Here is a 25,114-nt window from a genome sequence, read left to right as displayed (position 1 = left end):
AGTTGAGAGCTGGGGATTGGAAGGCAAGTAGGGGAAGATCGTGGACTGGAGTTGAGAGCTGTGGAATGGAAGGCAAGCAGGGGCAGATCGTGGACTGGATGTGAGTGCTGTGGGATGGAAGGCAACCAGGGGCAGATCGTGGACTGGAGTTGAGAGCTGTGTGATGGAAGGCAAGCAGGGGAAGATCATGGATGTGAGTTGAGAGCTGTGGAATGGAAGGCAAGTATCGGAAGATTGTGGACTGGAGTGGAGAGCTGTGGAATGGAAAGCAAGTAGGGGCAGATCGTGGACTGGAGTTGAGAGCTGTCCAATGGAAGGCAAGTAGGGGCTGATCGTGGACTGGAGTTGAGAGCTGTGGAATGGAAAGCACACAGGGGAAGATCGTGGACTGGAGTTGAGAGCTGTGGAATGGAAGGCAAGCAGGGGCAGATCGTGGACTGGATGTGAGAGCTGTGGGATGGAAGGCAACCAGGGGCAGATCGTGGACTGGAGTTGAGAGCTGTGTGATGGAAGGCAAGCAGGGGAAGATCATGGATGTGAGTTGAGAGCTGTGGAATGGAAGGCAAGCAAGGGCAGATCGTTGACTGGAGGTGAGAGCTGTGGAATAGAAGGCACGCAGGGGAAGATCGTGGACTGGAGTTGAGAGCTGTGGAATGGAAGGAAAGCACGGGCAGATCGTGGACTGGATGTGAGAGCTGTGGAATGAAAGGCAAACAGGGGCAGTTTGTGGACCGTAGTTGAGAGCTGTGGAATAGACTGCAAATAGGGGCAGATTGTGGACTAGACGTGAGAGTTGTGGAATGGAAGGCAAGTAGGGGCAGACCGTGGACTGGAGTTGAGAGCTGTGGAATGAAAGGCAAGCAGGGGCAGACCATGGACTCGAGTTGAGAGCTGTTCAATGGAAGGCAAGTAGGGGAAGATCATGGACTAGGTGGATTTCAGAGCTGTGGATTGGAAGGCAAGTAGGGGCAGATCGTGGACTGGAGTTGAGAGCTGTGGGATGGAAGGCAAGTAGAGGAAGATCGTGGACTCGAGGTGAGAACTGTTGAATGGAAGGCACGCAGGGGAAGATCATGGACTGGAGTTGAGAGCTGTGGACTGGAAGGTAAGCAGGGGCAGATTGTCGACTGTAGTTGAGAGCTGTGGAATAAAAGGCACGCAGGGGAAGATCGTGGACTGGTGTTGCGAGCTGTGGGATGGAAGGCAAGCATGGGCAGATCGTGGACTGGAGTTGGGAGCTGTAGAATGGAAGGCAAGCAGGGACAGACCAGGGACTGGAGTTGAGAGCTGTGCAATGGAAGGCAAGTAGGGGAAGATCGTGGACTGGAGTTCAGAGCTGTGGGATGGAAGGCAAGTAGAGGAAGATCGTGGACTGGAGTTGAGAGCTGTGGAATGGAAGGCAAGCAGGGACAGACCAAGGACTGGAGTTGAGAGCTGTGGATTGGAATGCAAGTAGGGGCAGATCGTGGACTGGAGTTCAGAGCTGTGGGATGGAAGGCAAGTAGAGGAAGATCGTGGACTGGAGTTGAGAGCTGTGGAATGGAAGGCAGGTAGGGGAAGATCATGGACTGGAGTTGAGAGCTGTGGAATTGAAAGCAAGTAGGTGCAGATCGTGGACTGGAGTTGGGAGATGTGCAATGGAAGGCAAGTAGGGGCAGATCGGGGACTGGAGTTGAGAGCTGGAGATTGGAAGGCAAGTAGGGGCAGATCGTGGACTGGAGTTGAGAGCTGTGGAATGGAAGGCAAGTATCGGAAGATTGTGGACTGGAGTGGAGAGCTGTGGAATGGAAAGCAAGTAGGGGCAGATCGTGGACTGGAGTTGAGAGATGTCCAATGGAAGGCAAGTAGGGGCTGATCGTGGACTGGAGTTGAGAGCTGTGGAATGGAAGGCACGCAGGGAAAGATCGTGGACTGGAGTTTAGAGCTGTGGAATGGAAGGCAAGCAGGGGCAGATCGTGGACTGGATGTGAGAGCTGTGGGATGGAAGGCAACCAGGGGAAGATCGTGGACTGGAGTTGAGAGCTGTGTGATGGAAGGCAAGCAGGGGAAGATCATGGATGTGAGTTGAGAGCTGTGGAATGGAAGGCAAGTATCGGAAGATTGTGGACTGGAGTGGAGAGCTGGGGAATGGAAAGCAAGTAGGGGCAGATCGTGGACTGGAGTTGAGAGCTGTCCAATGGAAGGCAAGTAGGGGCTGATCGTGGACTGGAGTTGAGAGCTGTGGAATGGAAGGCACGCAGGGGAAGATCGTCGACTGGAGTTGAGAGCTGTGGAATGGAAGGCAAGCAGGGGCAGATCGTGGACTGGATGTGAGAGCTGTGGGATGGAAGGCAACCAGGGGCAGATCGTGGACTGGAGTTGAGAGCTGTGTGATGGAAGGCAAGCAGGGGAAGATCATGGATGTGAGTTGAGAGCTCTGGAATGGAAGGCAAGCAGGGGCAGATCGTTGACTGGAGGTGAGAGCTGTGGAATAGAAGGCACGCAGGGGAAGATCGTGATCTGGAGTTGAGAGCTGTGGAATGGAAGGAAAGCAGGGGCAGATCGTGGACTGGATGTGAGAGCTGTGGAATGAAAGGCAAACAGGGGCAGATCGTGGACCGTAGTTGAGAGCTGTGTGATGGAAAGAAAGCAGGGAAAGATTGTGGATTGGAGTTGAGAGCTGTGGAAGGGAAGGCTAGCAGGGGCAGATTGTCGACTGGAGTTGAGAGCTGAGGAATAGACTGCAAGTAGGGGCAGATTGTGGACTAGACGTGAGAGTTGTGGAATGGAAGGCAAGTAGGGGCAGACCGTGGACTGGAGTTGAGAGCTGTGGAATGAAAGGCAAGCAGGGGCAGACCATGGACTCGAGTTGAGAGCTGTTCAATGGAAGGCAAGTAGGGGAAGATCATGGACTAGGTGGATTTCAGAGCTGTGGATTGGAAGGCAAGGAGGGGCAGATCGTGGACTGGAGTTGAGAGCTGTGGGATGGAAGGCAAGTAGAGGAAGATCGTGGACTCGAGGTGAGAACTGTTGAATGGAAGGCACGCAGGGGAAGATCATGGACTGGAGTTGAGAGCTGTGGACTGGAAGGCAAGCAGGGGCAGATTGTCGACTGTAGTTGAGAGCTGTGGAATAGAAGGCACGCAGGGGAAGATCATGGACTGGTGTTGCGAGCTGTGGGATGGAAAGCAAGCATGGGCAGATCGTGGACTGGAGTTGGGAGCTGTAGAATAGAAGGCAAGCAGGGACAGACCAAGGACTGGAGTTGAGAGCTGTGCAATGGAAGGCAAGTCGGGGAAGATCGTGGACTGGAGTTCAGAGCTGTGGGATGGAAGGCAAGTTGAGGAAGATCGTGGACTGGAGTTGAGAGCTGTGGAATGGAAGGCAAGCAGGGACAGACCAAGGACTGGAGTTGAGAGCTGTGGATTGGAAGGCAAGTAGGGGCAGATCGTGGACTGGAGTTCAGAGCTGTGGGATGGAAGGCAAGTAGAGGAAGATCGTGGACTTGAGTTGAGAGCTGTGGAATGGAAGGCAAGTAGGGGAAGATCATGGACTGGAGTTGGGAGATTTGCAATGGAAGGCAAGTAGGGGCAGATCGGGGACTGGAGTTGAGAGCTGGGGATAGGAAGGCAAGTAGGGGCAGATCGTGGACTGGAGTTGAGAGCTGTGGAATGGAAGGCAAGTATCGGAAGATTGTGGACTGGAGTGGAGAGCTGTGGAATGGAAAGCAAGTAGGGGCAGATCGTGGACTGGAGTTGAGAGCTGTCCAATGGAAGGCAAGTAGGGGCTGATCGTGGACTGGAGTTGAGAGCTGTGGAATGGAAGGCACGCAGGGAAAGATCGTGGACTGGAGTTTAGAGCTGTGGAATGGAAGGCAAGCAGGGGCAGATCGTGGACTGGATGTGAGAGCTGTGGGATGGAAGGCAACCAGGGGCAGATCGTGGACTGGAGTTGAGAGCTGTGTGATGGAAGGCAAGCAGGGGAAGATCATGGATGTGAGTTGAGAGCTGTGGAATGGAAGGCAAGCAGGGGCAGATCGTTGACTGGAGGTGAGAGCTGTGGAATAGAAGGCACGCAGGGGAAGATCGTGGACTCGAGTTGAGAGCTGTTCAATGGAAGGCAAGTAGGGGAAGATCATGGACTAGGTGGATTTCAGAGCTGTGGATTGGAAGGCAAGTAGGGGCAGATCGTGGACTGGAGTTGAGAGTGTGGAATGGAAGGCAACCAGGGGCAGATCGTGGACTGGAGTTGAGAGCTGTGTGATGGAAGGCAAGCAGGGGAAGATCATGGATGTGAGTTGAGAGCTGTGGAATGGAAGGCAAGTAGGGGCAGACCGTGGACTGGAGTTGAGAGCTGTGGAATGAAAGGCAAGCAGGGGCAGACCATGGACTCGAGTTGAGAGCTGTTCAATGGAAGGCAAGTAGGGGAAGATCATGGACTAGGTGGATTTCAGAGCTGTGGATTGGAAGGCAAGTAGGGGCAGATCGTGGACTGGAGTTGAGAGTGTGGAATGGAAGGCAAGTAGGGGAATATCGTGGACTGGAGTTGAGAGCTGTGGAATGGAAAGCAAGTAGGGGCAGATCGTGGACTGGAGTTGAGAGCTGTGCAATAGAAGGCAAGTAGGGGCAGATTGTGGACTGGAGTTGAGAGCTGTGGAATGGAAAGCAAGTAGGGGCAGATCGTGGACTGGAGTTGAGAGCTGTGCAATGGAAGGCAAGTAGGGGCAGATTGTGGACTGGAGTTGAGAGCTGTGGAATGGAAAGCAAGTAAGGGCAAATCGTTCTGATGTTAAGCAGGGTGGTCAATGAAAGAATCATTAGGGAGGTAATGGCATGCTAGAGCTTCAGATTTCTGTCAAAGAGGAATAGACACGTGTGCACCTTGGAAGTGGAGATGAGAAGGTAAAGGGGAAAGATGCTGGATAGAGAGGACAGGTTGGACATTGGGGGCTGAACTATGGATGATTTTGATCACAAATAGGCTGAGCATTTGACAGTGAATAGCACCCAATGGCATATGGCGGAGAGCCAATTCAAGATCCTCCATGAGAGGTCAGTGGTGAAAGTGAAGGAGAAGATTTTGGTTAGCGGCAAAAAAGTGGTTATCAGCAAAACATGATTGGCGAACCCAACAGAGGAAATGAGCTTGCAGGAGTATGAGGTGGACTAAGGATGCAGCTGTGGGGGTTTCATCTGGGTGAGGGTACAAGATTAGAGGTTTCAGTGTTCCAAGAGACAGGAAAGGATCATGAGTGGGGTAGGAGCAATCCAGATGAGAGCAAGTCTTGGATTCCAAAGTGAGACAGGTGCAGCAGAAGGGTGGAGTGGTCAGCAGTATCAGTGGCAGTAGGGATATCCAGAAGGATGACAATAGAAGAGAGCTTAGTGCTGGCTGCAGAAACCAGACTGCATAGGCTGTGGCTCTCCCGATAATTGTGGATCCTGATGTAGGCCACGCCCTCCCGGATTTTAGAATAGTGAGGCAGAAGAGGCATGGGATATTAGTTGCATCTGCAGGGGGGCCATTTAAGGACACGTAGGACCTTGGCTACACTCAAGCAGGTGGGAAGTATTCCAAGAGGGAGGAAGAGGTTAAAGACGATGAGAGATTTGAGCATGTTAGCTCTGCAAGATTGTTATGTGTTTTTGGAGGTCAACAAGCAATTGCCTGTTCAATGAATAGAGCCAAAGTACAGCAGAAGGTGCAAAGTCAGGAAAAGGAAGTAGTGGGTGTGGGAGTGGAGAAGGAGTCAGGAGGAGAGAGACTCAGGTGGGGGTAGGGGATGTTGCGGTGCTTAGAAATCTTGGATGAGAAGTAGAGGGAGAAGTCATTCAATGAAATAGAGGATTATATCATTCAAGGATACTAGGAGTTGGTATGGCGGTGTCCAGGGCCATTGAATTTGCAAAAGGCATTCTTATGTGCCATAAGAAGTGGAAGGGTGCTAGATTAGTGGCAACGGCAAAAGTGAAGTCTGATGCCATTGCTGAAAGTGTGGGCGTGATAGTGGTTCTAAAACGGGGAGATAGCCCAATTAAGTCATGAAAGATGTGCTCAATGTCTGTTGCCAGGAAGGAGACAGGGTTTAGATGAAGGGCCTGAGTTGGCCAGCAAGGTTGGTCAGAGAATCAGAACTTTTGCTTTGAGGTGATAGTATGCGGTGGATGTGTGTAAGCTGCTGGGGTGGGTGGGTATGTGTAGCTGGGGGTGAGCCAGGTTTGAATAATTAGTTTATTTACAGAACAGAAGGATGTACTCTCAGAAATGATGTATATTGGATAAATTACAGATGGCAGAGGCAATATCTGGGTAGGGCGCCTTTACATTAAGCATTGGTTATCTGGATAAGAAAATAGCACCAGATGGAGGAGTAGTATCATGAGACATTGACCAGAAGCAGCGACTATCGGACAGGCATAATTAGGGTATTAATAAAGGGCATAGTGCCGAAGTCTATATGCCACAGTCTATATAGGAACAGTGCACATATTCACAATCACGTGGGACATTCACAGGAGAGGTAGGTTGGCATTTGGGTTGAAAGAGATAGGAGAGGATAGGAGACCAACAGGTTAGTCAAAAACCATCTAAGGTTTTCATTATTTGACCCCCTCAGGACCATAAGCATGTTTTATCAGTTTTCATTTACTGAAAAACCTCTCACCAGTAGGCAACAGCAATTGCAATCAAGATCCTAAGGGGGCGGGGGGGGGGGGCACACATTTGGAAACAACACATATTTTTGTATGGTGAATATGTTGCAACAAAGAAAACAGGAATTGATGTATCGACATTGAAGCATGGGTGCTAAACTGCAGTACTTATCCTGTTCCCAACAACTAAGATAATAATACTTTGAGCAATAGTTAGTTTTGAAGCCAACAGTGTCTGCACTTTGTACAATTATATTCAGAGTGGCTTAGTAGAGTTCTGAGCCGGGCTTTCGTTGTAATTGTTTAGCAATCCTAATCAGGCTGCAGCACTGAGAATGCAGACTAGGACAGATCCTAATCACCATTTATCGTAACCCCTTGGAATCATAAACCTATTACCGGTGAGTCATTGTATTCTTCTATTTGTGTTACCCACTGGGATGAACTGGTATGGCACTATCAATTACAAAGATCACTGACTCAGTATTGGAAGTGCCAGTTTCAATGGGCATTTATCTAATGCATGAACTGATTCCCTGTACAGGACACAGCACGGGTGGAAGTTACCTACAGTACATGAGGCAACTTGCGGACATGCAAAGATGCATTACCTCGGTAAGACTGGTCCACTAGTTATTAAATGTGGGGATATTGAGAGGACTATATGAATTTTAGCAAATTGTCCGTCACACGTAATTTGGAGTACCCTAAGGGATGGAGTAGAGGTCCAGTACAGTGTGCTAATATAACCATAATTAGAATGAATGTATGAGTTGCTATTTAGCTGAATATATAGTGTTGGGGGTGCTATGACAAGGGTGAAAGGCTGAAACTCAAACTAAATGTAACCCAATATATAATGTTAGTTTGACTTTAGATATGGTACAACTGTCCGTTTGGAAACTGATGGATTTGCCCCATTTCTTCATTGATGTCTATCTCACAGACCTATCTGCTATGTTCTCCCCTAGCTTTTAGATAATTGTCATTAAAGATCATGGAACATCCAGGGAAATGAGAGCAGAATATGTACCATTAGGATTGATAAACATGAACTGCATATCTATACCAGGAATGTGTTTTTTGTCGGATATGTATTAGGGTGTGTGTTTAACTACATGACTCAAATCTGACATTACCTAGACAAGGCCCAGGTGGGCGAAACATTGACATGTGCTGTCTAATTAGTTATTGTAGGATATGGATATGTAGGAAATATATATCAGGATATGCATATCACTATTGGGGTTTTAGTCATGTGATTTGATTTAATATAATTTGGCACCACAGCGCACAAATGTCTGGTCCTGTTCTTTTTCTTGAGGCGATAATGATTGACAAACACTAGGTTTCCTCTGCAGAGGCTGCCTGACACGGAATAGCTGTGCTACATACGAGGATGTTTTATATGCCAAGAGCAAACATGTTTGTGTAAAGTTTCCACTACCAATGGCCTGATATTAGAACATGTTCAGGGCTGTATGGTCTAGCGTGATCATTGATATATGTAATGCGATGTAGTGTTATGTTTGTGATGCTGTATTTTGCACATGAATAATGTTTACATAGGTAGGGTGAAATATGTTGCAATTTATGTGTTTGGTGATATATGTTTTAGAATAAATTAAATTGTTGCGATTTGATGACATTATTCTACTGTTCCTGTTATTTGTTCCACGCTCTTCCGTGAGGATTGATGTTGAAAATGGCGATACATTTGTATGAATGATATTGAATCTTATTTTGTTCCCGTGAGACACCATTTTGTTGTATGTGCCAAAAATGAATATCTTTTCTGGACAGATGGCCTATGTGCAGTGTGATTTACTTGGGAATGGGGGGAAGCCATGCAACAAAAGTCACACATCTCAGATTGGCCATCTAAGTCCTTTATCTTTCCAAAGTTGCAGCGCTTGGAATCAGATCTGCAAGAAGCACTATATAAATCATACTATTATTATTAGTAGTAGTGATAGTTTTGGATAGTCGGAATTCATGTTGTTCTGAATTTTTGGAAAACGTTGCTCAATGTGATGGCAGGCCCAAGACATTCCTTCCAATTAATTTCTTCGGGGAGTAGAGATATGCTTTTGGAAATTTTCAGTTTGAGATTCACATGCAGGCTTCCTCCAGTGGCAGCCTGCTCCTCATGATGTCTGCACCTGATGTGGGACTGTTGAGTACAATGTGTTGTAATTGTGTAAACTGGGCGCTTGCTGGGAATGTCAAACTCTGGCCGTACTGGAAATTTCAATCTGGGAGTTTACTGGTAACATCCTGTGTTGTAGAAATGCCAAACTTTGAGAGTACTGGGAACACAAAACTGTGAGGTTACAGGGAATATCAAAGTAATGGGGTATGTCAACCTGGAAGCTGACTGGGAACGTCAGACTGTAAGCATTATGTGAATTTCAAGTTCATTGACGTGGGCGCCCTCTCCAAGATGGCCGCCCGGCAACTAAAGGCACCTTTCCACTGTGCCTGGACCCTCCCAATCTGGCTGCACTCTCCGTTGGCCACCATTGCCTTCTAATGGGCCAATAGCCAACTGGGAGGCGTAAGCCGGCCTCTGCACTAAGTCCTGCACAAAGGCTGAATTCCTGTCCCAGCCTGTCCATGCCTTCCCAGCCGACGGCCAGAAACTCTGCTCTGCACCTGACCTGCAGACCATACCTTGTGACTTCTTGTATATGGTACTTTGTTGATTATATTTGTAGCGCATTCACTGTACTTGCATTACGGGCACATTCAGCCGCGCCCCACGATTGCAACGTTACTATTGCCTGGCGCTTTCCTCAGTATTTTATTTTCAGTTTGGGCTCTGCCATCACCTTTGTCTGGTTGAGGCCAAGTTATCTCTTAACGCTACTTGCACAATGCTCCTATACGGCACATATGCGTTCTGGCGGTTTTGTCTGTAAGTGCCCCCACCTACTTTACTCCCAACCTATTATGTTTTAGCGTGCGTCCTGTATTTGCCTTATTATCAGTGGCCTCAACACGTTTAGCTTTTGTTGCTGCTCTTGTCCACTCCACCACCTGCCATTTATGTGCTGCAACCTCACGCCATCCCTCTATTCTAGGCTTCGTGTGGCTTATAATGAAATTGCCGTAAACCATTACTGCTTGTTTATACCACTTCCGTTAACCTCTGCCTTATGGATTAAGTCTGTGTCCTCCTTTTATGTGCTACCAATAGTATCACTGCATAGTCCAGATTGCTATCCACCACGACTAATTCATTTCCTGTGACCCACTCTGCATGACCAATCATATTCTTGAACTTCCCCGCTAGGGAATTATATGTTTTTGGCTACAATTTGATTAATGATTCATTCTGACTCTGACATGTTCTTGCCTGCACTGTGTAGATAATGTTGTGCAGACCACATGCGGTCCGGTGCACTTGATGATATCTCGGTCTGATATCGCTACTCCATGCACCTGCCTGTACTAGTTATAGGGTTTTCACCATGTTATTAACTACTGTGATGCCTCATTAGCGAACTACCCCTCAACCCAGCCTGCCATAGTCCTACGTGCCCACTAGTCTCCTGTTTGAGACGTTAAAATGCTGCCGACTCTAGACTCAACATGCCACCCGCCTTGGTCTCTCCCATTGCAGCCCACTTATTGGCACTCCCTGCACATCAGATCCTAGACCCTATTCTCTCTTCTGGTCCTGATTTGGACTTCAGGCACTACTACTGCACAGCATTACCTCCTATCTTCTCCAGCTACCCTCTCATCATACTCACATAATCTTCAAACCCTCTCCATCATGACTGTACCTAACCCGTACCTGAATGCCCCAGCCCTCTGGCTCCAACACTTTGCATCTAAACCCACACCAAATCAACCTTGCACTACCCACATTAGAAACCTGAGACTCGGCTCAAGACGCTGTCATGCAACGTCTAATCATTCACCCATTATAGACAGCAAAGTCCCCTTACCAACTCATTCCACCTCCATCTACGCCCGAAATCTGAGACTAGGCACGGGATTCCACCTGACCTTTACACATATGTACTCTCATGGTAACAGCCTTATACGCTCACGTCAAGCCCCCCTCCAAATGCGTGCTAACCAGATTGTATGTATTCACTGTAGTCAACCGTGCACTACACACGTTAGAAACCAGAGACTAGCATCCATGTTCTACCTTGGGACCCACCATCAGGGCCACTATCCTAACATCAAATCTTCATGGCCATACAACAACTCCACACTTGCCCACAACTTAACGAATGCACCGGTATCGAACAAAAACCTGTCACCGCTCTTGACCACTTGCCACATCAATGCAAAAGACAAGAAGCTCATTGGTGCCCTTATCAATGCCTGTCCTCTCCCTGCACATGCCCTTGATATAGCGGATATGATTACTTCAGGAAACCTAGGCTTCCTGGCTATCACTGAAACCTGTCTGCATGCTGCATCTGGACCTTCTCTATCCCTGGCTGTCCCAGACAACTATTCCATCATTAGACAAGACATGGATACCAATCAAACAAAGGGTGGAGGATTAGCCTTTATCTTTAAAAGCTCACTTGAACTTAGGGAGATTCCCAACATCCAGATACCATCTGCAGAACTACTATCCATTAAGTTACCCCTCTCCCCTAACCAAACTGCTACATTGCACCTCATATATAGGCCCCCTGGTGCCATTTCTACATTTATCGATGATATATCATCCATTCTTGCCTCTAACACCAAGCCCAACTCGCAAATCCTTCTATTTGGTGACTTCAACTTAGGTTACCAAGATGTGAATGCTTCCAAAGCCTCAGAACTCGTAAACACTCTAACTGACTTTGGCCTTACTCAACACATCAATGAGCCCACACATATCAAAGGCTGTACCCTCAACTGGGTTGCTGACCTGAACTGCAAGCTAAACCTGATCTCAATGACTCCCTGCCTCTGGACTGACCATTACAAAATAATCTTTGCAATTAATTCCAGTCCACAAACATCCAAACCTAATCTAGCCCCCTCCATCCAAACCCATAACAAGAAGACAGAGAAACTTCTCCCCATTATTCTTCCCTTACTAAATACTTCGCTGACCACCTGCTCTGACCCCACAGTTCTAGTGGACATATATAACCAGGTCATGCTTAAAGCCCTCAATATTATTGCACCGCTAAATTCCTGGTTCACCCCCCAACTCAGTGACTTACGTAAAGAAAAAAGAAAGGCTGAGTCTCTTTGAAAAAATATACCATCCTTAATCAACAAAAACAACCTAACCACGGCCTCCTCCACCTAAAAAGCTGCTATTTTTGCAGCCAAAAAAGATGTTTACAACAAACGTATCCTGCAGGCTCAATCAAACACTAAGGAACTTTTCAAGATCCTTAAGGAATTATAGACCCCTGTTGCCCCTCTGGATACCTGCATCCCTGACACCGCCTGGTGTACCAATATCCAAAAGGCACTTTTAGATAAAATCGCCTTACTTCAAACGAAAATAAATGCTAAAAAGAATAACCTCACTGACTCTGCCTTGAACGTGAACGCTCCATCGTTTAACCCCCTGCCCCCCAAAACACCCCTTCAAACCGTTCAGCTTCTCACCTCTCTCTATTAAGGAAGTTGAAAATATTATTAAAAAGATTAAACCTTCAAACTGTCAAGTTGATACTTGCCCTGCTCCTATCATCAAGGAGGTTAGCGCATGACCTTGCACCCTTTATTACCACCTTTATAAATGCCTCCTTCAGATCTGCCACTGTCCCGGATAACCTTAAGGATGCCTAGATTATTCCACTAATCAAAAAACCCACTCTCAACCCAAGTAACCCTTCCAACTATAGGCCCATTACTATGTTGGACCACGCTGCCTACATGCTAATTCAAGACTATCTTGAATCAAACCAACTACTGGGTCTCCGTCAATCAGGCTTCCGTCCCAGACACGGTACAGAAACCGCCCTGATTGACTTAAAAACACAAATTAAAGACCTAAAAGACAAGGGTAAGTTGGCACTCTTCCTCCTCCTTGATCTTTTGGCAGCTTTTGACCTGGTTGATCATAAAATTCTTTGTCACCACCTCAAAACTGCTGCTCACTTTTCGGACTCAGCTTCATCCTGGATTAGCTCATTTTTGGCTAACAGAACTATGAGGGTCTTCTCTCCTTTAGCCTCTGCTGAACCTGTCCCTGTCCCATGTGGAGTCCCACAAGGGTCCTGTGTCTCTCCCACATTAAACAATGTGTTTAGCAAGCCACTCTTTGACATACTTGACTATCTGGGTGTCTCTTACACCAATTATGCTGACAACACCCAGATTCTCACCCCCATCACTGGTGACTATGCCTCCGACGCTAATGCACTTAATGACGTCTATTCAGTCATCCAGGCATGGATGGAACATCATGGGCTCTGCCTTAATGATGAAAAAATGGAGTTGCTTGTCCTCTGCCGCACCCCAAACTGGCCAAACTAGACCCTGCCTACAACTCATTTACCATAGACGGAAACATAATTAAAGTGTCTAACGTAACAAAAACTCTTGGCATTTATCTTGACTCGACACTATCTCTCTCCAGACAAATGGTGTGGCGTCTGCCTCCGCCTACACTTGCAAACTCATCACAGCCTGCAGACCTTTCCGGAGGATTGAGAATTGCATTACCCTAGCTAGAACTCTAATCATGGCAAAAATTGACCACTGCAACGCCCTATACTTAGGGACCAGCCAAAGAAACATCGACAAGTTACAAGTTACCCAAAACAATGCCATCAGCGCTGCCCTCAACATCCCTAGGAGATCTCACATCTCGGATACTAGACGCAATCTACAATGGCTCCCCGTCGCGCAGAGAATATCTCTCAAAACCTTAGCCTTAGCTTACAAGGCACAGAACAATCTGGCACCAGATTATCTGATTAATCATTTCACGCGTCACTCTGCTAATAGACCCCTGAGAACAGCCTATGTCAATACACTCTCTATACCTAGCTTTAAGCTTCAGACTGCTGGGGGAACAAGCTTCCCAGTCCTTGCGGCTAAACTTTGGAACACTATACCTACCACACTCAGAACAGAACCGACGTTCCACTCCTTCAAGAAGAAAATCAAACTCTGGCTCTTCAAGCTCGATGCGCCCACCAGATCCATCTAATAGGCTTTCATTTTATTTCCACAAGTGTCACCTGTGGCACACACTATTCTGCATCTCTGTATTGTTTCCTTTCATTCTCTCGCTTTCTAGCGTTTCCTACTGTCTGCAATAGCATTAATACCTGTAATGTCTATAGTAATATCTGTAATTATGCACCTCTATGTAACTTGTGCTAAGCCTTAATGTATTCATGTTGCTAAGATTGTCTCTATTGGGGAACCTTGCTAAGCCTGTTTGTAACCATTTCCTTGTAAATTAAGTGCCCAGATGCCTCAGGGCAAGGTGTGCACTACAAATAAAATAATTACAAATACAAATACATTGGCAATGTCAAATTGTGGGCTTGTGCAGAATGTCAAACTGCGAACTTACTAGAAATGTCACATGTACTGGGAATGTCAAAATATCAGCTTGTAATATAAAAATCGGAACCTACTGTGAATATCAAACAGTGAGATAACTGGGAATGTCAATGTAGGAGCTTAATGGGAAGGTCAAACCAGCATCTCACTGGGCACATCATTCCCTGCTGTGCCACGACATAGAATGAAATGACTTGTCATGACATAACATGATATCAAACGACATATGGTATGAAGCATCGCGACATATGTAAGGTGCTTTAAATGCACTTGTATTGAAGGTCCAGCCAGAACACAAACTGTACTAAACACCCCCCAAAGCTTAATACTGAGACTGTTTATTGTAATAGATGTCGAATTGTGCTTGTCCCTTATCATGTCATTGTTTCATGCTCACCAAAAAAGTGTTTAGCATTTTGTCGAACACTTTACTGTGTGTTTTTCCCAACCAATGCAAGAGCTTTGTCTTCTTTACAAAGTAAACATGTTTAATTTAGTGGTCAATGACTTTCTGGGGGGGTAAGGGGGCTATAGCCCCGGGTCTTTTGGTTGTTGCCCCGGATAGAAGCTCAAATGCTACAACCAAAATGCTAGCTACCCCCGAGTGCCGCAAGTCCCAACATTAGCTTAGCACCTGATCTTTTCCAGACCTAGCAACACCCCTGCTCATCACTCACTCCATCCCATGGCCGTGTTGCTCCACCGCCACTGCCGAAGGTGAACCAAGAACAATAAGCAATCCAGAAAATGAAGATCTGGCAGCTGATGAGGTGGGCTCTAAGAGTGCTGCCCGGGCAGTGCCACCTTGGGCATACCTAGCACCACCTTCCATCTACTGAACAGTGTGGATCTTACAGCAACATACCAGCACTTCTGAACATTGGTTAATAACTACAAAGGGTGTTTGATGTAAGAATTGAGAAACCCTGCTTGCAGTGACAGCTGCTCGTTGGGCACGCGGGTGATAATTTACAGCAACAACTGTTGACTGTAGCTATGAGAAGTTGTTCTTACAATGACCCCAACCGACATGCTGCGTTTTGGTACTGGCCGCTTGGGCACGCCACTGTGGCTGCAGAGCCTATTTGGCGTGACCACAGAGGTGTGAAAGTCACCACGGCACCGGTCATTTGGTGCGACGGTCGTTCAGACGCGGCTGACATTGCAGCCTATGTGTGAAGGGCCCTCGTGCAAATGAGCTCCCGTTTGTAGTGCCCCTCCCCCTCCATGTCAATTATGTTGTGGGCCAGAAAGCTAGCAAGATTGCAAGACTGCAAGATGTACATGATTTCACATGCACTCTCAACGCCATGCATGTTTCGTGAAAGGCTTTCTTTTTAAAACACAGTTAAGTAATGTTAAGGGCTGAGAAGAAACCCTTTTAAGATTTGTGACAGAACATTTAAACATATTACCAAGTAAAATTTAGAGACATAATCGTAATCGCTTATAAATACCCAGAGGTTTCTAAGCGTGGACCCGGGGATCGAACCTATGTTGCTCAGCATCATCTTGCTTCCAAGACGAGCGACTTAATGCCAAGAATGTCAGCTTTTCTGCTTGTGATAAATCAACATCTTCAATCCTACATTCCTGGAGCAGTGCCAGAACCCCACTAGTAGGGAGGGATGTAATGCTGCAAGTGACGATGGTTGAGATGAAACGTCACCAAGCTACTGCCACCTTCTTCCCCTTGGGGTGGTTACAGTGCACAGGGAGCACGTGACACGTGTAGTATTCAATAATGAGCTTGCCCTTCCAGCCGAAGTATCTACTGTGCTTGGTGCTGATGTGGGTTTGCGGCTTCGCTTCAACAGCTTGCACCTAAGACAATGTGTAGCATACACCATGGCAGTCATCGATGATAATCGCGGACATTCCACTCAAGCGACCCGTTGACGCAGACGACGCTTTGGTATATCCTAGGAAATAATTAGGCTTCTCCTCGGGACCATTCTTGAACTCCTTAGTGTAGGAGAGAGTTTCCACACTACTATAGGACTTTGCCAATAACAACGCCCCAGTTTTTAATGAGTCTGTATATAAAATGTGTGTTTTGGAAAATTGTCCAAAGGGAGTTTAGTACAAGTCATTCATCTGAAGGATAACAGCCCCCAGAATTTCTAATTTCATCTCTGCTCAATGAGATCATAGAAAATAGTTCAAGGGGTTCCGCCATTGCTCTTTTCGAGGCTTATAACAGAGATGCGGGGGCATATGATGAGGTGACATGTTCCATTCCACACCGTCTTCCCTTTCACTTGGAGAAGTCTTCTGGAAGTTAATACCGTTTGGTGACTGATGGTTCTCAGATGGTGGACAGAAAGCAGACCAAAATGACAACCCGCCACCGTTTCATCAGTTATCATAGACTGCCTATGTGATGGAAAATGCATCTAAGCGCAACCGGACTGCGCCTCATTTTCCTTCCCTGCTAGGTCCAGTAGAGGGCAATCTTGCGCCACTTTCGGCACGCCGAAACGTATCGGCACCTAAAGGTCCCTGCGCCCTGTGATAATGATAACAGGGCGTGCCGAAAGGGGACCTGTAGCAAAACAGCCACGCCAGAATGTCCGGCGCCCAAACTCTCGCGCCTAAACACCCTACTCCGGACTCCAACACGCGGTTGCTGCAAATGATGCTCTAACAGTGACCCCTGCTGGTTGTGGAAGGGAGCCCTGCTCTTGCACGGGCATATGCTGGTTATGTGTGGGGGTGCTGCTCTACATTATCACTTCTGGGCTGTAGCAGGTGCTTCTTCTATTACAGTGCTACCTCCTGCTGTCATGTCGCAAACATGCAGAGGTTAATTTATGTGGCATTGTAAAGCACATCACTGCAATTCCTGGAATCTTGTGGGGCTGTTCTGAAGCCCTATTGTCATTTGCCTGTCTTTTTAATACGCACTTGTACATCTGTCTGAAATCAGTGAACAAGAAATTATTTCTACTTGCAAACTATGTCCATTGTTTGCAAGGCTGCGGGAACAAGAGCAAGTTCAAGTTATTTTGGAACATGTAATATTGAAAATGAATGTGCAAGTACTCACACTTATTCCCCATGAAATGGAGACATGAAGCACATTGAATGAAGCATGGGTCTGTAGAGTGCACCTGATGCTTTATTCTTAGATTTGGTGAACATAAAGGAAGATTTCAGTAAGTTTACCAGCTGACTCCTTGCCACCAAGGACACCGTACTCCAGTCCCGGGTTTTGCTTTTAATTTAGTTTACTTTAATTGATTGATTGATTAATTGATTGATTGATTGATTGATATTTTATTTCTATCGCGCTCGTACACAAGTGTTTCAGAGCGCGATGTTTAGGGCATTTTAGTCAATTGATGTGGCTCAAAACTATTTTTTTTTTTTGTATTTAAGTTTTTCTTAAGCAATTATCTCGCCCAGAGGCTTGCTGAGCGCTACGCAAACAAGTAAATCCTGGAATCAATCTTAGTAATAATTGCTAGAGTTAAGAAATCAGAAAAACATAAAATATAAGGAAGCAAGCATATCTTCAACGAGCACCGAAAAGCAAGAAAAGAAGGGGGCACTCTGAGAGAAATAGGGATAGAGTTCCAGAATCATGGGGCATCCAACGAATAGCCAGCCTCTGGGATATTCCAACATTATGGATCAAAACACTGAGCTGATCACGGATACGCAACACTTTCTTTTTCCCCAGGAGATGCAGTTTGGCAGTGAGGTAGCTTGGGTGGCCAAGCCTGCGTCTGGGATTTACCAACATTATGGATTAAAACACTGAGCTGATCACGGATAGGCAACACCTGCGTTTTCCCCAGGAGATGCAGTTTGGCAGTGAGGTAGCTTGGGTGGCCAAGCCTGTGTCTGGGATTTACCAACATTATGGATCAAAACACTGAGCTGATCACGGATAGGCAACACCTGCGTTTTCCCCAGGAGATGCAGTTTGGCAGTGAGGTAGCTTGGGTGGCCAAGCCTGCGTCTGGGATTTACCAACATTATGGATTAAAACGCTGAGCTGATAACAGATACGCAACACCTGCGTTTTCCCCAGGAGATGCAGTTTGGCAGTTAGGTAGCTTGGGTGGCCAAGGCTCAGTGATTTGTCAATCAGCCATCTCAGCTTGAAGATCATTTTGGAACTGGGATGTAACCAGGAGAGATCTGGCAACAAATGGGAAATTCTAATGAATTTCCCTGACTCAAAAACAAGTCAGGTGCCAGCATGAAATGCTGAATACTAAGGATGCAAGGTTTCTTGGTGGACTCTAATCCAAAAGTCATTACCCCCATCTACGTGTGATAATACAATAGGCTGGACTGGTAACTGGAAGCATTTGCTTGGGAGTAGAGGTATTCATTTTCGCAGGATGCAAAGTTGATATTGTGCAAATACATGCATTTTTATGTACACGAGACTGGGATTCAATGTAAAGCCGTGAACAGAAAAAACTGGAAGTGATGACTGTGGCAGTCGTATGGCTTTGTCAGGGTCAAATAAAAGAAACGTGGTCTTTGCGAAGTTCAGGATACCCGTAGCCATGCAAGATTCAGAGGTTGATTGACAGTTCCACAAGAAGAGAATGTCTTCTGCTGAGGATATGGGATACCCGAGTATCATGGGCATATCGATCTACCGAGGTGTTATAGTTAGCCATAACCTCTCCCATGTACAGGTGATAAAACACTAGGGTGAGATTGGGATCCAGGGGCTTTCAGCACTCCACCTGCAACACAGATGACCTGCAGGTTGCAACTCACACTGATTATGATCCGACCAATCAGAATAGCCAAAGCCACTTCTGAGCACAGCCCTAAAGCTTATATGATCAGGCAGAATAGTGGCCCTACTGTGTTGCAAGTTACTGAGAGATCGAACAGCACCGACACACAAACTCAAACATCACCCATCATCCGAAAGCAAGTCATTGATGACCTGAATAATAGCTATTGCGATTTGGGTCCTACAGCGAAAGCCAGAATGACAGGATCTCAAGAGAGTATTAACATCATTTTGGGTTTGAAACTGTACAGGCTTAAGTCCCACAATCAATTTCTGAGCAAGGGAAGGAATTGGTCCGAGGACGGCTAATATGGTGTTCTCAAGGCCAGATTATTTTCTAAAGAGGAGAGGTTGGTCTTCAGAGCATGAGGAAAACCTGTCAGATGAGAGACCTTTCAGGATGGACCGTAATTGTTTATCAAAGTTTCCCAAAAACTGTTTAATGAGTCTATCGTTGGTATAGGTGGATGAAAGTTTAAGAGACCCAAGACAAAATGTCAGATGAAAAGAGTGGCAAGTTGTGAAAATTCAGGGAATGAAAAGAGAGATGGGATTGCTAATAAATTTGGCCTGTCTTAATCAAGCAGATTTTGTTCTGAAAAAAAGTATTGTAGAGCATGTTTTAGGTGTGAGCCGATTGGGAATTGGCAGTGTAGAATTGCCACAGTGTTTCACTGTGTACTCAAAGCCGGGCTGACTTGCTTAGAGTAGAAAGCAGACTTATCTCAGCTAATGGCTGAGCTTTATTGTCTACGAGCTTCAGGCAACTGTAGAAATGGTTCAATGCAACCCCTGTTATGCCAAGACTGCAATGTCCAAAAGTAAAATAATGTAGGAATACAAGCCCAGGAGAAGGGCCTGGTGTTCCCGTGATGGGTGTCACCTGGGTATCATTAGCTTTTGGATGAGCGATGAACTATCTGTCCAAGAGCACGTATGGATATTCTATCATACGTTCTGTCCTTTTAAGGTAAGAGCACGTATGGATATTCTATCATACGTTCTGTCCTTTTAAGGTAAGAGCACGTATGGATATTCTATCATACGTATGGATATTCTATCATACGTTCTTTGTGGAACTTTTGTAAATATCTTTTGAATTCTTTTCTACAACAAGCAAAACAATGGATATTGATATACAGTTTTAGAGCCCCTAATCCTACAGGCTGGGCTATTTGTTGGAGTATGTACACATTCCTCTGAATGTGGATGTGCACGTGTGAGCACACTAAAAACATCTGTGTGCTGATTCCACAACATTTGGTAATTGATACGCACAATTTTGAAGGGAAAGAAGAATCAGCTTTTCTCAACCACAAAATACGTCACACTGTCACTCAGTGGGGTTAAGGGCTGAGAATACTTCATACTGTCACTCAGTGGGGTTAAGGGCTGAGAATACTTCATACTGTCACTCAGTGGGGTTAAGGGCTGAGAATACTTCATACTGTCACTCAGTGGGGTGGGGAAGGGCTGAGAATACTTCATACTGTCACTCAGTGGGGTGGAAAAGGGCTGAGAATATTTCAGACTGTCAGTGGGGCGAGGAAGGGCTGAAAATACTTCAGGATGTTACTTGGTGGGGTGGGGAAGGGCTGAAAATACTTCATACTGTCACTCGGTGGGGTGGTACAGGGCAGAGAATACTACATACTGTTATTCTGTGTGATGGGGAAGGACTGAGAATACTTCATACTGTCACTCAGTGGGGGTGGTAGAGGGCAGAGAATACTTCACACTGGCACTCAGTGGGGTGGGGAAGGGCTGGGAATACTTCATACTGTCACTCAGTGGGGTATGAAAGGGCTGAGAATACTTGATACTGTCACACAGTGGGGTGGGGAAGGGCTGAGAATACTTCATACTGTCACTCAATGGGGTGGGAAAGGGCTGAGAATACTTCATACTGTCACTCGGTGGGGTGGAGAAGGGGTGAGAATACTTCATACTGTCACTCAGTGGGGTGGGGAAGGGCTGAGAATGCTTCTTAATTCAAGCAACGGATTCCAGAAGGGATAATGCAATCTTCCAAACTGTCACTCAGTAGAGGTGGCTAGATAATGTGTTATACTGCCTGCCTCTAAATGGAGTTGGACCATATAATCCTTCAAAATGGGACCCTCTAGAGGGGATCACAGAATCCTTAAGCCTGTCAGAGAATACTTCATACTGTCACTCAGTACAGGGAGATAAGATAAATCATCATGCTGTCACCCAGTAATGGAGAAAGGAGAATCCTTAACATTGTGAGTTAGTAAAATAAACCTTTGTACTGTCCCTCAGAAGAAGCAGTAGATAATATTTGATACTGTAACTTGAGGGAATCCTTCAAATTGTCCCTGAGTATAGGGGGATAAGAAAATACTTAATACTGTCACTCAGCAGGGAAGGATCAGAGAATTATTTTCAGAGTTTCTCAACACAAAGTATGAAAGAATCATGCTCACACCTGCTCAGAATAGGGGACGTCACAGAATCCTTTTCACAGACACTCAGCACTCAGGTAATAGAGGATAATTCCCCAGATGCTCAAATCAGGGAGGTCAGATATTCCTTCTCACAGCCGCTCAGCATGCGTGGAGCAGAAATGAATTCTCTGTTGTCAATAACGCGGAGACCAGGGTATCACTCTGACTGTCACTCATTTCACGAGGAACAGAGAACCATTATCAGAGCCAATCAGACGTTGGGATCCAGGGAATGCTCTCACAATTGCCTAAAGCATGTGGGAAATCTCACAGACCAAGGAGATATAGATATATATATATATATATATATTACATGGCCTGCGGTAGTGTCCGTGTAGTTATGGTTAAGTTGCTAAACCCATAGGAAGAGCACTTTTTTGGGAAGCTTATAACTTCGCTCCCCCTAGACGAATCATCACCAAACTTTCAAAAAAAGTATTTGGCCCGCTCTGAATCCTTTTGGCAAGTTTGGTGAGGTTTCATCAGGGGGGGGTAAAGTTATAGGGTGGGTCCCACATTTTTCTTTCTCCATAGACATAATCAAAAGAAAAATTTGCTCACGCCTACAGCCCAAACCGCTGGATTGATTTTCATCAAATTTGTGTCAGGAGTGGCGGCTTGGTCCTGAAAGCGTGCTTTTGTACATTTGGTGTAAATCCATCCATTAGTTTTCTTTAAAAGTGCTAAATATAAGTCAATAAAATTAGTGATATCTGGGTTCGGTCTGCGAACCCATTTCCCTGTTCCGTCTGCGAACAATCAACTGATTGGCCTATCGGGCGACGTGAATTGGGCGCGCCCACTGATTGGATGGTGAAAAATGTGAAATGCATCAGTTTTCTTGAAACGCCAACCATGTGTGATTCACGGACTTCACGGGTGTTAGGAAAGATTTCGTAATTGTAGGTAATTTTCCTTCCATGTGGCAACCCCTAAACTTTTTGCTATTGTTTTTAACCTTGTTCTTGACTTTGCCAGAGAAGTACAGCCTTCTGCCGCACTTCTCTGGGCTTTCGCTCCTTTCTTACGGGGAAACTGACATGCCCTTAAGACAGTCAGTACCGGGGAACGTGGTTTCCCGTAGTTTCTTTTATCGTGTCGCAGCTTTAGTGCAACACGACACAAGAGGGCACTGTAAGCTAAGTTACAGCTCTCTTGGGTCTCTAGCCTTCTACAGGCCCTAGATACTCTTTTAGGATGGTATTTGATCGGTGCAAGTCATTCAGGGACTGGAATGGTGGCAGCGATCGTTTTGTTTATTTTGAGCTCCTTTTGGCGTTCTGAGCACGTTTTTGCACTGAACCCAAAATGGTGGCCTGGCTCCCAAAATGGCCAGGCCGCGAGGCTCCTTTGTCCTGTCCACTGTCCGTCTTGCTCCCTTCAACTTCCCCAGGTCCGGCGACCCGGGGCCTTCCTTATTTGGGCATGTACTTTCCCGCGAAACACAGTTGCTTTCGCGGGCTTCTACATGTCGTTTGTGTGCCTCCAGGGTGTGGGCTGGGATGTCTGGTCCCAATACACATCCTGGGTGCCAGAGAGTCTAGGGTGGTGTGAATGCCTGGGACCACCGTGGTCCGTGATTGGTCCACGTATGGTATGTGTTTTGATGAGCGGATCTCCCATTGGCTCCCCTCCGTTTTGGCGCGAAGGGAACCGTGGATAAGAGGGGGCTGGAAACACCACTACCATGTCAATCTCCTGAGTTCTCACGAACGAAGGAATACAGGAGCCAAGTATCCTGCAACTACGAGGCTGGACCGAGGAATCGCTGGTGACCCGCTGAAGGAATCCTCCTTTGCACTGCTGTCGTACGGAGAGCCCCTGTCCTCCTTTGATCGAACCAGAAGGCCTGTACTGGTGCTTCGACCTTTGGAATAGCAGGAACAGCTATTCCCGGCATCTTCAACCATCTCCTGCCAAGTAAGCCTTCGGAAGCGTCTCTGGGCCATCCAGTTGACTGACCAGCTTACCAAGGAGTGTGGCTCTGCAACCGCCGCCAGGTTGTGTTGTATTGCGAGTCCTTGTCCCTCTCCCACGCTTCGTACGCTTGGCGTCCCCAGGTCTGAAGGGAGGAGGGTTCATTTGGCTCGAATACACACGGCCGCTCCGTTGTCCTGTGCGGCAACAAAACTGTGCCGGTTTCGTCGATTGGGACGTCTTTTTGCTCTACACGACTACAAAGCGTTCCCTGCTCTTCTGAACCTGCCAGCTGCTGAAACTATCGTGGAGAAGCCTGGGTCTGCTTGCTTCGGGGACCGGTGAGTAGTATATCTAGGATCTGGTCGCCCTCCTGCAGTATCCCATTGCTTTTCCCTGCTGTGTAAAAACAGCACCCTTTTGCCGCGCTCGCGCTCTGCTTCTGCCCGCTGTGGAGGCTGCGCTTGAGCTGCGGAACCTGTTCTTCTTCTGCTGTGCACTAACGTGAACCGCCTGACTTCCTCCAAAGAGCTTCCCCTTGTGCCCGTCGGCACCGGCGTGGCAGGTACTTTGAGCACAAGGCTCCACTCTTCGCAGGGCTCGGACTTCCATCTAGTTGGGTGCCTATGAAGGCGAACTGAGTCGAAAGCATTATCGCACTGCCTGTTTTCCTTCCCTGGCAGGTGGACTACATATTTCGTGCTTTAAACGCTTGCGACTGTGTATTTGTATATATATTGTGTTGATATGGTATGTGTTGGTTTAATATTGTGATATTGTGATTTTCTCGCTACGGTCATTATTTTAAAGGCCTTAAAATAAATGTGTATCTATTTTTGATATAACAACTGTTTGGAGTAGTTTGTCAGCGCTCTTGCTTTGTGTGCTCACTGCGGGCTTTCAGTCACCCTCACCCCTCTTGAGACCTAGTCTTGACCGCCGCGATCGCTACCTTGATTGGTCTGGCTTGTCCAGAGGTTACCCTGTTCCAAGTAATTAGGTTGGCCTTCTGAACTTCTGCGCCACCAGGACAGAGTTCAGAAATCCGTCTTAACAACGGGCACCGAGGTAACACAAATTGAACGCAACATTGCACTTGTCAAGCTCAACAAACAATCTCTAGGGAGGTGGTGGGTGATGAGGATGGGATGGGATATGGCCATAAGAAGCCAGAAAACTGGTGTTTATCCTCCCCCGAAAGACTGCAAACACTCTAGGGGGCTGATTTATGGAATTTGTGTGCCAAAAAAGGGGATTTGTGCGCCATTATGCCTGCAAATACGTGTTTAACAAATGGGGATTTGCGGGCAGAATGACGCACAAATCCCTGTTTTTCAGCGCACAAATTCCTTGAATCAGCCCTTAGATGTCCTAGGACATCGTGCCTATTTCTGCATAACCGGGTTTGTGAAACTACGTTTTTGGATGGCTTATAACTTCGGGGCCACTCAATGAAACTGCATGTCATTTTGGAATCTTTTTCTTGACGTAATTTTGAATAGTCTTGCAAAGTTTGGTGAGATTCTGTCAATAGGGGGCAAAATTAGAGGGGGGTCCCAAAATGTTGTTAAGGCTTAGAAATGTGGTACTATTTGATGAATCTGCACAACAGTTGGCAAAACTATTTTGGATCCAGATATAAATGGTTTTGCAAAGATTGGTGGGATTCTGTCAAGAGAGGGCAAAATTAGCGGGGGGGACCCAAAATAATGTAAAGGCTCCTAAATGTGGTACTATTTGATGAATCTTCAAAAAAGTTTGCAAAAAGATTTTAAATCTAAATATAAATGTGTTTGCAAAGTTGTGTGGGATTTTGTCAAGATGGGGCA

The 25,114-nt window shown here is 46.5% G+C and overlaps 1 protein-coding gene across 1 annotated transcript in view; it reads right to left on the bottom strand.

Annotated features, from left to right (window-relative positions):
• Positions 1 to 25,114, bottom strand: part of PTN (pleiotrophin) — a 297,343-nt gene that overhangs the window by 105,086 nt on the left and 167,143 nt on the right. The window lies entirely within an intron of this gene.

Source organism: Ambystoma mexicanum, chromosome 12 (genome assembly GCF_040938575.1).
Source record: "Ambystoma mexicanum isolate Mex_15411 chromosome 12, UKY_AmexF1_1, whole genome shotgun sequence".
NCBI lineage: Eukaryota > Metazoa > Chordata > Amphibia > Caudata > Ambystomatidae > Ambystoma > Ambystoma mexicanum.
This window is presented reverse-complemented; position numbering and strand designations above follow the sequence as displayed.